A 15,586-nucleotide genomic window follows, 5' to 3' on the forward strand; every position below is an offset into this window, starting at 1 on the left:
GCGTCGATGGGCATCTTCGGAGAACATCCCATACTATTCCCTCCGATGTCCAAGGACAGAAGCGTCAAAAGGACACTTCCCAATCCCAAACCAAACTTAAACAAACACATTCAGATCAGTCATGACATATACAGTCAACACTTCCTCATAAAAAAAAAAAAAAAAAAAAATAATCAAATGAAAAACCCACCCCAACCCCCGACCCGAAAACTTTTTTTTTTGGTAGGTCCGATGACCAGTAAAGTAAGAAGTCAGCTTTGGGCCATCCCCGTAGAGGACTTGGTGTCTGGCTTTGAATCCATGAAAGTTGATGATGAGGTTCTATTTATGGAAACTGAATCCTGATGAAGATCTAATTAGTTGATGGACTTGGAGTGCTCTCTATCTTGGTTTGAAGGCATTTCTACCTATTAGGTAAGTCACTTGACTTGTGTGCAAAACCCCTTTAGGTTTGGATTTGATCTGGACCTTCAATTCCTGTTTTGGCCTTCTTTGTCGACATTGGTCGATTGATTGGTCGCTTGGCCGATCGACCAATCCACTCGACCAATGAGTGTCTTGTCTTTGGCAATTAGGTTGATTCTTGCTCTATTTAAGTCCAACCTCGAGTCCACTTCGTATTTGCTGCCTCCAAACCCCTGCGGAACGGACCAAAGACCTCTGCAAGTCATCTCTCTTGCATCCTTGGTGTTTCTCTCGACGGATCTTCGTCGGAAACTCTTCTTTTGCATCAAAAGGTATGTCTACTCTCTCTTCTTCTCCTCCATCTTTGTTTTTCTTTCCTTTTTGAGTTGAGACAGTAGAAGAGATGCTGCACCCTCTGTTGCAAACATCTCTGAACATGTTCTCATGATCATCCTAAGGATTTAAGGCTAGAACAATGATCTTAACCATGATCATTGCAAGCTTTTGAAGGATTCATGATCAAACCATGATTTAATCTCTGTTAATCTTCTAATCTGAATTCTGATCTCTTTGGATCTTCTTTCATTGATCATGTTAGTGGTTAATGGTTGTGTTTTCTTTCCATGATCCATAATCCATAGAATTCTAGTTGTTCTCTTCTACCTTACTATGTGTTCTTCATGATGCATGATAGTTACATATATGGTAGGTTTTATTTCCTTATTTAGATTTATGCTTCTAAGCCTTATTCCATGAAGACCTATGCATGTTTTCATGTTTTCATTACCGAAAGCAATGATCCATCCTCCTATAGTTCTTGTCCTTGTTTTCTATTTCAAATTCATCTAGATCCATGTTTGAGTTAATTATGGTAACTTTTTGTTTCCTAATTTGGATCTTGATACCTTGATTTGATTAGTGTTTTGAGGTCCCCTATATGCTAGAATACTACTGATGTAGTCTACCCCTTGATTAGTACCCTTTTGAACCACCAAATTCGGATTTCATATCTTAAAACTCTGATTTTATAGGCTCTTATCTGCATTGGTCGGTGATTGGTCGTTGGACCACTCGACCAATCCACTCGACCAATGAGTACAGACAACTCCAGAATTGGTGCGTTTCGGATGTTTTGATATATTTTCTGTTAGGGATCTTTCCTAATATGTTGTATATACTTGTTTAGGACCTTCTTCTCAAGTTTGCCAAGATCTTACTTGATTTCTTAGGATCCTTTTGCGAGTTATAAAAGGTAAGGATGGTTATTTCCTTAATTACATAGATAGCATGAATCTAGTTTCTATATTTGAATATCATGAATATGTTTCCTAAATTAGATTCTTACAATGATATACTACTTGTTGCATAACTTTGATTACAGTAGCATTACTTATTCATATTGAATTGATTCATGTATGATTTACTTACCAATGTTATACAAGTGATTGTAATATTGATTTCTTTCCATATATGTAGTTACCATATATGTGATGATATGAATTGATGCATGTGTATGCTTACGTATGGTTTGGAAAGGAGAGGTGTCCTTTCGACACTTCTGTCCTTGGACTACTACGGGAATATTATGGGATGTTTCCGGAGATGCCCTCTGGACACCTTCCTAAGCTGTTGGATGACATATCTAGGATTGTCTAGTAGTGTTGGGCTAGGATGTCTGTTATGTCGAGACCCTAATCGGAGGGATATTGAGACCGAACGACCCGTGGTAGCAATGGGGATTCATGGGCGCTCAAGACCGGTAACCAACCCGTGAGAGGACGGGAATCACATTGTGGGGGCCATTTATTGGTAGGGTTGCATATGGTTAGACTTGGGCTCACGGGCGCTTAAGACCGGTAACCAACCCGTGAGAGGACGTGAGAGCTTCCCGTTTACCATATGTGGATGATCAATAGGGTTGATGAGTCCGTAGTCCGAGTTGGTCGGTGCCATAGGATACGCGTGACTCTAGTGTGAAGGATACCGGAAAGGATCGTCGGGGACGAGGAATGGAAGTATCTGGATCTGACTTGATGTAACCAAGTAGAAGACTTGCATTTGGCTAGGTTTCACCACGACATGCGCTGAGTACTTATACCAAATGGTTGTGAGAGAGTGTGTTGACTTAACCCCCTGCCAAGGTTTGTCTGAGGGATGAAGGACCCATTACCAATCGGCTGCTCAAGACCGGTGAAATGATCCGTGAGAGAATCCAAGATATCTTAAATGATTGAGGATGTGAGTGGACTTTCCTAAAGAAGTACGGTGCTATGACTTAAAGCATGTCTGCCAATAGAGACCAGCATCCATAGAGTTAGATTCATTCATTCATTGTTTGTCTCATATCTTATTGCATTTATGTTTGTTACGGAATCCTGCCATTTATGTTATTATGGATTTTAAGCGCCTTCTTGGGTTTCTTTGAAACTCATTCCTTTATTGTACAATGTTGTTAGACTATCCTGCAGTCTTGAGTATTATGACGGTCCCTATGAAGAAGCGCAAGGCGAAGAGACATATCTCCGGGGAAGGTGATTGCGGTTACCACAATTACTACGAAGATCCAGCAGTGGTTATGCTCCGTACGATGCTTAGTCCGACCATTGAGTGGAAGCGTCCTTGTGCTATTTATGAGATCTATACATACAAGGATGTCGTCTATAAAGTGGAGAATAATTTAGTTACCCAATGTACTTGCTCTTTGGGATTAGATTTTGTCTAGTTTATTCTTTAGAGCTACTTTGGTCGGCGGGGGGAGTGGGGGTGGGGGATGTGATTTTGCTTCACTTTACTTATCGTTTGATACTACGATTATATCTATTATTCTGATTCGTTTATGATTCATTCTTTCATTATTGGATCTATGATTTATCTTCCGCACTCTTGTTATGATTGTTCATGATTATGTTATTGTTTATGTGGGAGGTTGATCACTCGATACGATCTTCGGGCTGTGGATCACACTCTCGGGTATGCCGGATAGGGTACGGGCTGGGAGGGCGTGACATCTAATCATTTAAATAATATAGAAATAAGCAATTCATATAAGGTTATTTGTCCCGGCCCCCCGGGGGGGGGGCTGGGGGGGGGGGGGGGGGGGGGGGGGGGGGGGGGGGGGGGGGGGGGGGGGGGGATAAAAAAAAAAAAAAAAAAAAAAAAAAAAAAAAAAAAAAAGAGGGGGGGGGGGAGGAAAAAAAAAGAAGAAAAAAAGGAAGGAAGAAAAAAGAAAGAAGAAAAAAAAAAAAAAAAAAGGAGGAGGGGGAGGGGAGGGGGGGGGGGGCAAAAATCCCACTTTACAACCAGCGGAAAAGTAGCTCTAAAAGAATAAACTAGACAAAACCTAATCCCAGAATAACAAGTACATTGGGTAACTAAATTGTTCTCCACTTTATAGACAACATCCTTGTAAGTGTAAATCTCATAAATAGCACAAGGACGCTTCCACTCAATGGTCGGACTAAGCATCGTACGGAGCATAACCACCCGCGGGATCTTCAGAGTAATTGTGGTAACCGCAATCACCTTCCTGGAGATATGCCTCTTCGCCTTGCGCTTCTTCATAGGGACCGTCATAGTACTTAGCACCTGCAGGATAGTCTAACAACATTGTACAATAAAGGAATGAGTTTCAAAGAAACTCAGTAAGGCAGTTAAAAATCCATAATAACATAAATGGCAGGATTCCAGAACAATCATGAATGCAATATGATATGAGACAAACAATGAATGAATGAATCTAACTCTATGTATGCTGGTCTCTATTGGCAGACATGCTTTAAGTCATAACACCGTACTTCTTTAGGAAAGTCCACTCACATCCTCAACCATTTAAGATATCTTGGATTCTCTCACGGATCATTTCACCGGTCTCGAGCAGCCGATTGGTAATGGGTCCTTCATCCCTCAGGACAAACCTTGGCAGGGGGTTAAGTCAACACACTCTCTCACAACCATTTGGTATAAGTACTGGCGCATGTCAAGGTAAAACCTAGCCAAATGCAAGTCTTCTACTTAGTTACATCAAGTCAGATCCAGATACTTCCATTCCTCGTCCCTGACGATCCTTTCCGGTATCCTTCACACTAGAGTCCTCATAGTCCCTGACTACGGACTCATCAACCCTATTGATCATCCACATATGGTAAACGGGAAGCTCTCACGTCCTCTCACGGGTTGGTTACCGGTCTTAAGCGCCCGTGAGCCCAAGTCTAATCATATGCAACCCTACCAATAAATGGCCCCCACAATGTGATTCCTGTCCTCTCACGGATTGGTTACCGGTCTTGAGCGCCCATGAATCCCCATTGCTACCACGGGTCGTTCGGTCTCAATACCCCTCCGATTAGGGTCTGACATAACAGGACATCCTAGCCCAACACTACTAGACAATCCTAGATATGTCATCCAACAGTTTAGGAAGGTGTCCAGAGGGCATCTCCGGAAACATCCCATAATATTCCCGTAGTAGTCCAAGGACAGAAGTGTCAAAAGGACACCTCTCCTTTCCAAACCATACTTAAGCATACACATGCATCAATTCATATCATCACATATATGGTAACTTCATATATGGAAAGAAATCAATAATTACAATCATTTGTATAACATTGGTAAGTAAATCATACATGAATCAATTCAACATGAATAAATAATGCTACTGTAATCAAAGTTATGCAACAGTAGTATATCAGTGTAAGAATCTAATTTAGGAATCATATCTATGATATTCAAATATAGAAACTAGATTCATGCTATCTATGTAATTAAGGAAATAACCATCCTTACCTTTTATAACTCGCAAAGGAATCCTAAGAAATCAAGTAAGATCTTGGCAAACTTGAGAAGAATGTCCTAAACAAGTATATACAACATATTAGGAAAGATCCCTAACAGAAAAGATATCAAAACATCCGAAACAGACCAAATCTGGAGTTGCTGTACTCATTGGTCGAGTGGATTGGTCGAGTGGTCCAGTCGACCAATCAGTCGACCAATGCAGACAGTAGCCTAAAAAAATAGAGTTTTAAGATATGAAATCCGAATTTGGTGGTTCAAAAGGGTACTAATCAAGGGGTGGACTACATCAGTAGTATTCTAACAAATAGGGGACCTCAAAACACTAATCCAATCAAGATATCAAGATCCAAATTAGGAAACAAAAAGTTACCATAATTAAATCAGTCATGGATCTTGATGAATTTGAAATAGAAAACAAAGACAAGAACAATAGGAGGATGGATCATTGCTTTCGGTAATGAAAACATGAAAACATACATAGATCTTCATGGAATAAGGCTTAGAAGCATAAATCTAAATAAGGAAATAAAACCTACCATATATGTAACTACCATGCATCATGAAGAACACATAGTATGGTAGAAGAGAACAACTAGAAATCTATAGATTATGGATCATGGAAAGAAAACACAGTAATTAACTACTAACATGATCAACATAGAAGATCCAAAGAGATCAGAATTCAGATTAGAAGTTTAACAGAGATTAAATCATGGTTTGATCATGATTCCTTCAAAAGCTTGCAATGATCATGGTTAAGATCATTGTTCTAGCCTCAAATCCTTAGGATGATCATGAGAACATGTTCGAGAGATGTTTGCAACAGAGAATGCAGCATCTCTTCTACTGTCTCAACTCAAAAAGGAAAGAAAAACAAAGATGGAGGAGAAGAAGAGAGAGTAGACATACCTTTTGATGCAAAAAGAAGAGTTTCGACGAAGATCCGTCAAGAAAACACCAAGGATGCAAGAGAGATGACTTGCAGAGGTCTTTGGTTCGTTCAGAGAGTTTGGAGGCAGCAAATACGAAGTGGACTCGAGATTGGACTTAAATAGAGCAAGAACAACCTAATTGCCAAAGACAGCACTCATTGGTCGAGTGGATTGGTCGACTGGCCCAGTCGACCAATTAGTCGACCAATGCTGACAGCAAGACCAAAACAGGGAATTGAAGGCCCAGATCAAATCCAATCCTAAAGGGGTTTTGCACACAAGTCAAGTGACTTACCTAATAGGTAGAAATGCCTTCAAACCAAGATAGAGAGCACTCCAAGTCCATCAACTAATTAGATCTTCATCAGGATTCAGTTTCCATAAATAGAACCTCATCATCAACTTTCATGGATTCAAAGCCAGACACCAAGTCCTCTACTGGGATGGCCCAAAGCTGACTTCTTACTTTACTTCGGGTCATCGGACCTACAAATAACAAGGTTTCCGGGTCAAGGTTAGGGCTGGGTTTTACATAAATAATAAAAGAAACATAAGCAAGTGCTATTGTTCTCACAGTAGAAAATCAGAAATATAAAGTATAGCAACAGTAGGTAAACTCATAGTTTCATAAGGTAGAAACCAGAGAGCATGCGATCTATGTAATTAAGGAAATAACTGTCCTTACCTTCTAATTCATAAAGGAACTTAGAGAATCAAGTAAGACCTTGACTAAACCTGAGAAAAGAGTCTTAAACAAGTGTATACTATGAGTTAGGAAAGATACATAGAAGGAAAGATCACAATTCAATCAAAACAGACCAAGAATGGGGTTGCTGTACCCATTGGTTGACTGATTGGTCTACTGCCCTAATCGACCAATGAGTCGACCAACAGAGACAGTAGCCTTCAAAAATCAGAATTTTTTTGAATATGAATTCGAATTTGGTGGTTCAAAAGGGTACAAAATAAGGGGGAAACTTTAATGGAAACATCTAAGTCTATAGAGGACAACAAACCATTAATCAAATCAAGTTTCCAGGTCACAACTCAGGAACCAAAAAGTTAACCTAATTAGGTTAAACATAGATTATGAAGGAAAAATATAATATGATCAAGGGTAAGGAATTAAAGATTAATAGGTTACAATTCTAGTAAAGAAAATAAAGTGAGAGTCTTCTAACATGATCAAAATAGGGGTTCTTGATTTTACCCAAGAAATTAGGATTTCACCCTTTTTGGCTCCCATGAAAAGGTTGAGAGTTCCGGATGAAGGGAGGTAAATTGACAGTCAAAACTAACAAGAAGAATCATTCAATGATAAAGTTTAGGTTTATATAAATTTTACCCAAGAGGTTTCCCTCTCATGGGGAATTACCAAGGGTTCTCCAGATGACCACACAAGGTTAGGGTTTCAAGGGTTAGGGTTTCCAAGATTCAACTGGCAAGGGTTGAGATCATGATGATGATCATAGATCTTAAGGAACATGATGAGATCATGGAATAGATGGTTGCAAGAATGCATCATCATCTTCCTGATCTCAAACAAGAACAGATTCAAGAAAAGAAAATCAGAGATAGAGAGGAAAGAGATCATACACATACCTTTGATGCAGGAGGATGAAGATTGCTTGAGTTCTTGCGAGATATCAACCAAGGATGCAAGGGAATCGATTAGAATAGGGTTCTAACTCGTTCTAGAGGCTTAGGAGGCAGATGAGGCGAAGTATTCCCGAGATTAGACTTAAATAGAGTAGCCACGATTTGAATTTCAAAAATAGAATCAATTGGTCGATTGATTGGTCAGAACAACAACTTCAAAACAGGGAATTGAAGGCTAAGAACAAGTCCAAACATCAAGGGGTTTTGCACACACCTAAAGTGACATACCTAGTAGGTAGAAATGCCTTCGAACCAATACAGAGAGCACTCTAAGTCCATGAACTAATCCAATCTTCATCAGTGTGCAGTTTCCATAGAAGGGACACTGACATCCACACTCAAGGATTCCACTCCAGCCATCAAGTCTTCACTGAAATGGCCCAAAGCTGACTTCTTGCCTTACTTCGGGTTGCTTGACCTTCAAACAACAGGGTTTTCTGGGTCAGGGTTAGGGCTGGGTTTCACAATTTGTCTTCTGGTCGATGCATTGCTTAACTTGTACTGTTTGTTTTGTACCCATCAGTGTGGCAAAATGGTGAAAGTTGGAAAACAGCCATTGGCATGGCCAATGGGGGTTGATGTTGAAGGGCTTGCCGCGCAGCAACATAGTATTAAATTGAGAACTTCAGTTCTACAGTAGTCTAAATGATGTGTTTCCTCCAGAAAATAGAAGTTCTAGCTTTCTTCCCCTTTGTCCCCCCACCCCCCTCTCTCAGGCGAAAAAAAATAATATGTGAAGCTGAATTGTTTATTACCCAACCTTCTTATTTAACATAGAAATTGTAAATAGGTTCAGAGTTTTTGTAAAGTTTTAACTTCAAGAACCAGTCGAAAAGAATGTTGCATCCACTTTGGTGCATCAAGGTTTTATTCAATGACTGCCTTCCAAAGGCGCCAAAGGATCTCTTTGTTCTTTGAGTTACCTCAGCCTACTATTAAGCATGAGTGTCTTCACAAAATGTAAAATGAAACACCTGTAAATTTTTAAGAAAGTTCTCATACCAATGGTTGAAGAAACACTATTAAATCTTTGATCGTTATTATACAAGGACTTGGTACCCATGGTTGAGTGGTGATGTGCAAGTATATGCCTGCAATGAGAGATGTGTTAAGGATATAGCAGTAAAATCACCTAAGGGTACATTTGTAAAACCACATACAGGGTAATGGGGTAGCGATGTTATATATATGGTATTTGTCTTTCATAAATAATCAATCGATAAGATCATTCGATATTTTACATGGTATCAGAGCCTTTTTAGGGCTGATTTCTCTCGATTTCTCTTGATTTCATATAGGTGTTTTCACAAGTCTACTGGTCAAGTTTACATCTCAAGAAGTGTTGTATTTGATGAACATCAATTTCCTTTTAAAGATGCAGCAGCTTCTGTTGATATGTTTTCTCTTAATGGTGACTTAGACAAGCTGGATGTGTGTACTTTTGAAGGGTGGGTTTCCTATAATGAATCTTAGAATGTGTCTTCAAGATTATCACATCTGGATAAGCAAGGTTGTGTTCTTCAACCATGGTTTACAGCGGATGTTTCTTCTGGTACAGTTCAGCCTTCTGCTAGTATAGATTCAGGTGTTGCAACTAGTTGTGTTCAGCATGCTTTGTAAACAAATGTTTCTTCTGGTACCGTTCAGACTTCTGCTAATACAGATTTGAGTGTTGCAGCTGGTGGTGTTCAACCTGCTTTAAAAACCTTCCCAACTGAAAATATTTCTGTAGTTAGTAATATGTCTACAATTGGTAATCTTTATAATGGTTTGTTAAGTAATGGACTAGACGTTACTTTGAATAATTTGGATTTTAATTCGTCTCCTACTAGCAATGATTTGGATGTTAGCCCATGGACATGTTCTCAGGACATTGTTCACAATGGTGTTTCCTCTGGCCCATTAGTTAATGGTTCTACATTTACATAGGGTACACTTCATTCCAACCCATTATTACCAACTACTTTTTTACCTAATGATAATCTGGTTGCATCCAGAGTTGCTATGGGTAGTGATCATGTTGGCTTAGGATCCACTCACTCTACTGCATTGAGTGATTCATCCAATCTGCATTCTATGGTTACACGGGCTTGCAATGGAATTCGAAAACCTAACCCATGCTATGTTTTGAGTGTATCTCAATTACCTTTAGAGCCTTGTGGTGTTAAAGCTGCCTTAAAAGATCCAAGTTGGCATGCTGCTATGCAAGAAGAAATGGATGCCCTTGCTCATAATAATACTTGGTCTCTTGTTCCACGGACTACAGATATGAATATTGTAAGTTGTAAGTGAATTTTCAAAACCAAACTAAAAGATGATGGTTCTCTAGAAAGACTTAAAGCAAGGTTGGCCGCTTGTGGATTTACCCAACAAGAAGGTGTGGATTTATTTGAGACTTTTAGCCCAGTTATTAAACCTGGGTCCATACGGCTAGTTCTTAGTATTGCAACAATGTTGAAGTGGCCTTTACGACAACTTGATGTCAAAAATGCTTTTTTACATGGGTATTTGACTACACCTGTATACATGACACAACCACCCGGCTTTCTACACGTCCTACTGATGTCTGCCAATTACATCGCTCTTTATATGGCCTACGACAAGCACCCAGAGCTTGGTTTGATCGGTTCAGTACATTTTATTGGATTTTGGGTTTGCTTGTAGTACATATGATAGCTCTTTGTTTATCTATCGGGCTAATGGACGTATGTTGTTACTTCTTCTCTATGTCGATGATATTGTCTTAACGGGCAACGATAGTGATTTTCTGACGAGCTTCATTTCAACTTTACGCACCCTTTTTGCAATGAAGGATTTAGGGGAGTTACATTATTTTGAGGTTTCTCAAATTCCTTCTAGATTGTTCTTGTCTCAAAAGAAGTATGCTGCTATGGATATTCTTTGTCGAGCCCATATGGATGAAATCAAGCCAATGTCAACCCCAATGGTAAATCGGGCTTCTACTGTTGTTGATTCTACCTCTTTTTCTGATGTTACGTTGTTTCGAAGTTGTGGGTGGTCTACAATATTTGACTATGACACATCTGGATTTATCTTATGCTGTCAATACGGTATGTCAAGGCATGCATGCCCCCAACGATTGTTGATTTTGCTCTTGTCAAACTAATTTTGCGCTATGTTAAGGGTACCCTTGATTATGGGCTACGCATACATAAGGAAAGCAGTTTTCAATTATATGGATATTCTGATGCAGATTGGGCTGGCTGTCCCATCTCCCGTCGGTCCACTATTGGTTTCTGTACTTTCTTGGGCTCCAATTTGCATCTTATGGAATGCCAAGAAACAACCTACTGTTTCACGCTCCAGCACTGAGGCTGAATATCAAGGCATGGCCTCTACTACTGCCGAATTGACTTGGCTTTGTTTTTTACTACGGGATATTGGTATTCCTCAACCTGCTCCTACCATTTGTTTTGTGATAATCTCAGCGCCCTACATATGATAGTGAATCTTGTCTTTCATGCTCGAATGAAGCACATTGAGTTGGATTATCATTTTGTGCGAGAGAAAGTGGCCCTTGGACTTTTAATCACTCGTTTTGTCTCTTCTTCACACCAGCTCGCTGATCTGTTCACCAAGCCCTTACCTCGTCATGATCTTGAGGCTTTGTATATCAAACTAGGCCTTGTACCTTGGTCTAGTTTGAGGGGGGATGTTAAGGATATAGCAGTAAAATCACTTAAGGGTACATTTGTAAAACCACATACAGGGTAATGGGGTAGTGATGTTATACATATGGTATTTGTCTTTCATAAATAATCAATCAATAAGATCATTTGATATTTTACAAGATGTGCATGTCAATCCAACCATTCAATGCTCGGTAGGTGTGTTTCTTGGAAAGAATCTTATGCCCAGTTCGGAAGATTCCTACTACTTGTAAGGTTTAATTCTTCGAACAGAAACTGCTCCCCAAACGGTTATCTACCAGCTACAGAACCACCATATTCGATGGCAAGCTAATATCATGTGATCATGTTAGTATTTCAAAACTCCACCAAAAACATTTATTCAATTCACAAATTCGTAAATGAAGTGGTAAAGTTTTTGACTAAACATTTCCTCACTGTCTAGGGGGAGAACAATGTTAATACGCCTTTGATTGAAGAATGTCATAAGCACTAGGACTTTACCTAAGAAAGGCCTTTTAGAAGAAAAAAAATTCATTCCAAAGAAGAAGATATTGAAAATTTTCGAGTTACACACATCTAAGGTTCAAGAGAAACACAATGGTGAAATAAAAGGAAAAAAATTTGCACTACCATTGTATATGTTGTTCGGTTGGTAAAATCATTTTTTAGTGAAGAGGTTGTGGGTTCGATTTTGTTTATAGTATATTTTGTAATATTTGCATCATTAATAATTTCCTGTTTAAAAAAAAAATTACACTAAACAAGTAGATCTAATGGCCATTCTCGTAGGAAGAACAATGGTTATAACCTTTAAAAAATGAATTTCAAATTGGAGAGAGATTCCTTCACATGTGAATTTTAAGTTGAGTATAACATTGGGTCGTACATTGGAATTGGGATATTGGATGTACTTTTAACACAATGTGAGATAAAACACAAACGTCAAGTTCTGAGTCTTCACCCCCTCTACACCTTCCTCACCCTTGAGCTAATGACTCTAGTCCTAGTGATTGGGTTGATGATGTGCACCCATGTCCGAATCTGTGATCTCACTTTCGAAAAAGTATGTGATATGCATATGTTGGATGGGACCAAGAGCAAGATCCAGTCAATGATAGGCCAGCGAGGGGTATTGCTTAGTGGGAGTAAGATAAAATTCAACGGAAATGGCAGAAAGGCTAGAACAAAGGTAGCCCCCCTTTGAAATGGAAGGTTTGTGTTCGTACATTGTTGTTAGTTCAGTTCTATACAAGGCTCTCATTCGCTCTAGCTCAAGCAGCTTCAGGAAGGTAGTCATAAGGAAGGCGAATTCAACTCTTCTTAAGCCCCACTTCTCCTGTTAACAAGTCATAAACAAGAAAAAAGTCTTTTCTAGCTGAAAGCCCTATTGAGTAAGGCTAAGGGCTTCCCTCACTCTGATCTTATAATGAATAAGACAAGCCAACGAATAAAGCCCCTAATCGATTAGAAGAAAAAAAATTGGTAAACAATTTTCCTCCAAGTCGTGGTTTGAAATCCATCAATTCAACTTTGGAGCTTGGACTTATTGGGTCAGTGGTAAATTACATTACTAGCCGTTACTGGTTAAGCTACAAGCCTGCAACACCCATCCGCCAAAAACTTTCCTTGGTCAAGCGAAGTCAATGCCAGTTATGCTGAATGGGTTAAATTGCCTGAAAGAGTGGGCATAGACAGACACATACTCTCTCTCTCTCTCTCTCTCTCTCTCTCTCTCTCTCTCTCTCTCTCTCTCTCTCTCTCTCTCTCTCACACACACACACACACACACACACACTGTGTCTAAGCTACTCCATTTAAACTATGGAACTTTGTCGACGATGATGGAGCTGAATGTAAGCTCCGCAGTGGATCCTTCTAACTCGATTAAGGGTACTTGAAAGTTCTCTCTCTCTCTCTCTCTCTCTCTCTCTCTCTCTCTCTCTCTCTCTCTCTCTCTCTCTCTCTCTCTCTCTCTCTCTTTCTCTCTCTCTCTGGCTGTGATTATTTCATTTCAGTTAAAATTTAATTTGACCTGCCTAATATGTGGACATTTATATGTAGGAGGAGATGTACAGGGCTACGAGGTTAATACAGTGCTGTTTCTTCTTCAGAAGTTTGCGACATAGTACACGTGATGAAAGCCTTCACGACTTACCATCTCCAAGCTTTCACCTTCTGGTGTCTCATCGTTCTGGTTTGTTAGAACCAGAATACCAGAGGCACGGTACAGACAGACCAATTACAGAATCAAAGAGAAATAAATATATAACGTATTCTTTATGTCAAAATCACTTACCCGAATGTAGTAGAATGAGCGAAAGGAAAACAACACAAACTTTCACAGGGTGAGTTGAGGTGTACGAACCGTACTTTTCCTTAAGGTATTTGAACACCCCTTTTATGTTGCTGGGTTTGACCTTGACGTTCTTACCTCCAAGATACAACAACTCCTAGATCCGAAGGCAGCACTCCAACAGAGTCTACTTGCAAAGGAGATCCGAAGGTAATACACAGCACCGAATGAAGAAAACAAAAAATGGAATTTTCTAATTTCTGTTTTTCAGCAAAAACGGAATGGATTCTTGTTTAGAGCTTAACATCTATTTACTAACTCGTATGGACACCTTCAGAGGGCTGCATATGTACGTAAGGTTACCTGCAGAGAGTTGTGACTGTATGATCAGTCACCTCCCTACTGCAAAACCCAAAACCGGGTTTTCTAGATCCATGACCCACGACCCACGTCCCCAAGTCCCAAGTCCCATCATAGACAACTTAATATTATATAAATAATATTACAGTGCTCCTCATTGAGAAACCAGGTTTTCCAACTTGACTTGTGCTCCTCAAAACCCAGTGATTTAGATAAGTCAAACGACTCTCAATGCTGGTCTGGGTGAGTCAGGATTTTCCTAAGTTGTTATAGAAGTATATTAGCATCTGAAAATGCTTTAGCTAGACAGTATTGTGAAACCAGGTCTTCTAACTTGATTTGCACTCCTCAAAAACTATTGATGTGGATGCTTTGAATCTTAATCCTAGGTTTGGTGAATCAGGTTCTTCTTAATCTGTTAGGGCCTGACCTTTTTTTCTCCTTCACTGGTATAGCTCCCAGCATCAGTTGATTCGGTCCTGTACTGACACATGTTTCAGCAAGAATTCAAGTGGGTGCTAGCCAGCAAAAACCACTCTTCTTCTAGATATTGAAAATGCATCCACTGATATGTCAAGATCAGAGTGAGAATGGAACTCCAAGAGCACCATTTCTGAAAATTTTCTGAATTCAGGATACCATTGAATCTGGAAAAAGTGGGGGGGGGGGGGGGGGGAGGAAGAAAACCTGTAAATGAATTTAATAAAACAGAAAGAGACCCTGAAGATAAAGTAAATTGAAAATTTTTGAGCATCATTCTCTTAAATACTAAGAGAACACTGTGACAAGTGAAGTTTCACGCTAGATTGTGGAGGCTTTGAATGAAAACAACATAAAACAAGAATGGAATTGACAATCTTAAAGAAATTCTTTGATATGTGAAGATTGGAACAAGAGCAAATGATGAAAAGCTTCATTTCTGAATTCATGGAAGCTAATAATCTCTATCTAACTAATAATTCCGGAAACTGAGGAGATGTGTAGTTCTTGAAGCATGCATCAGTTATCATTTATTTCTAGGGATTTAAAGGGATTGGAGAACTCAAATTTCATCTTTATTTCTTTAATCTCCTGGAAATATGGCGTAGAGACAACGAGGCAATCCATGATCAATAGTTAGAATGACTTTTCTTCTCATTTTCCTCCTGTGCATCTCAATTCTCTCTGCAATTAGCTCTGAAACCATCCAAACCCATATAAGTATTGAAGGAGAAAACCCCAATTTAAGCTATTGTGGATATGAAAGGTGGCTAGATTCCATACCTTGGGTCGTTCAGCCGTCTGATTTCCATTTCAGTGGTTTGCATCCCAACACTGTTCTTGGTTTTAGAAGGATGGTTGCTTGTTCCCTTGTTGATGTCACTGATGAAACTGAACTAGAATCATAACACGGAAAATTTTGAAGATGGAGAAGCATAATAGATGTTCAGAGACTGACAAGTCTTCGGCAAATGCCATTTGATTTGGAAGACGTCACTCACTTGAGA

This window comes from Hakea prostrata, chromosome 10 (assembly GCF_041222555.1).
Source record: "Hakea prostrata isolate BN-2017 chromosome 10, UWA_Hpros_2, whole genome shotgun sequence".
In the NCBI taxonomy this organism is placed as follows: domain Eukaryota; kingdom Viridiplantae; phylum Streptophyta; class Magnoliopsida; order Proteales; family Proteaceae; genus Hakea; species Hakea prostrata.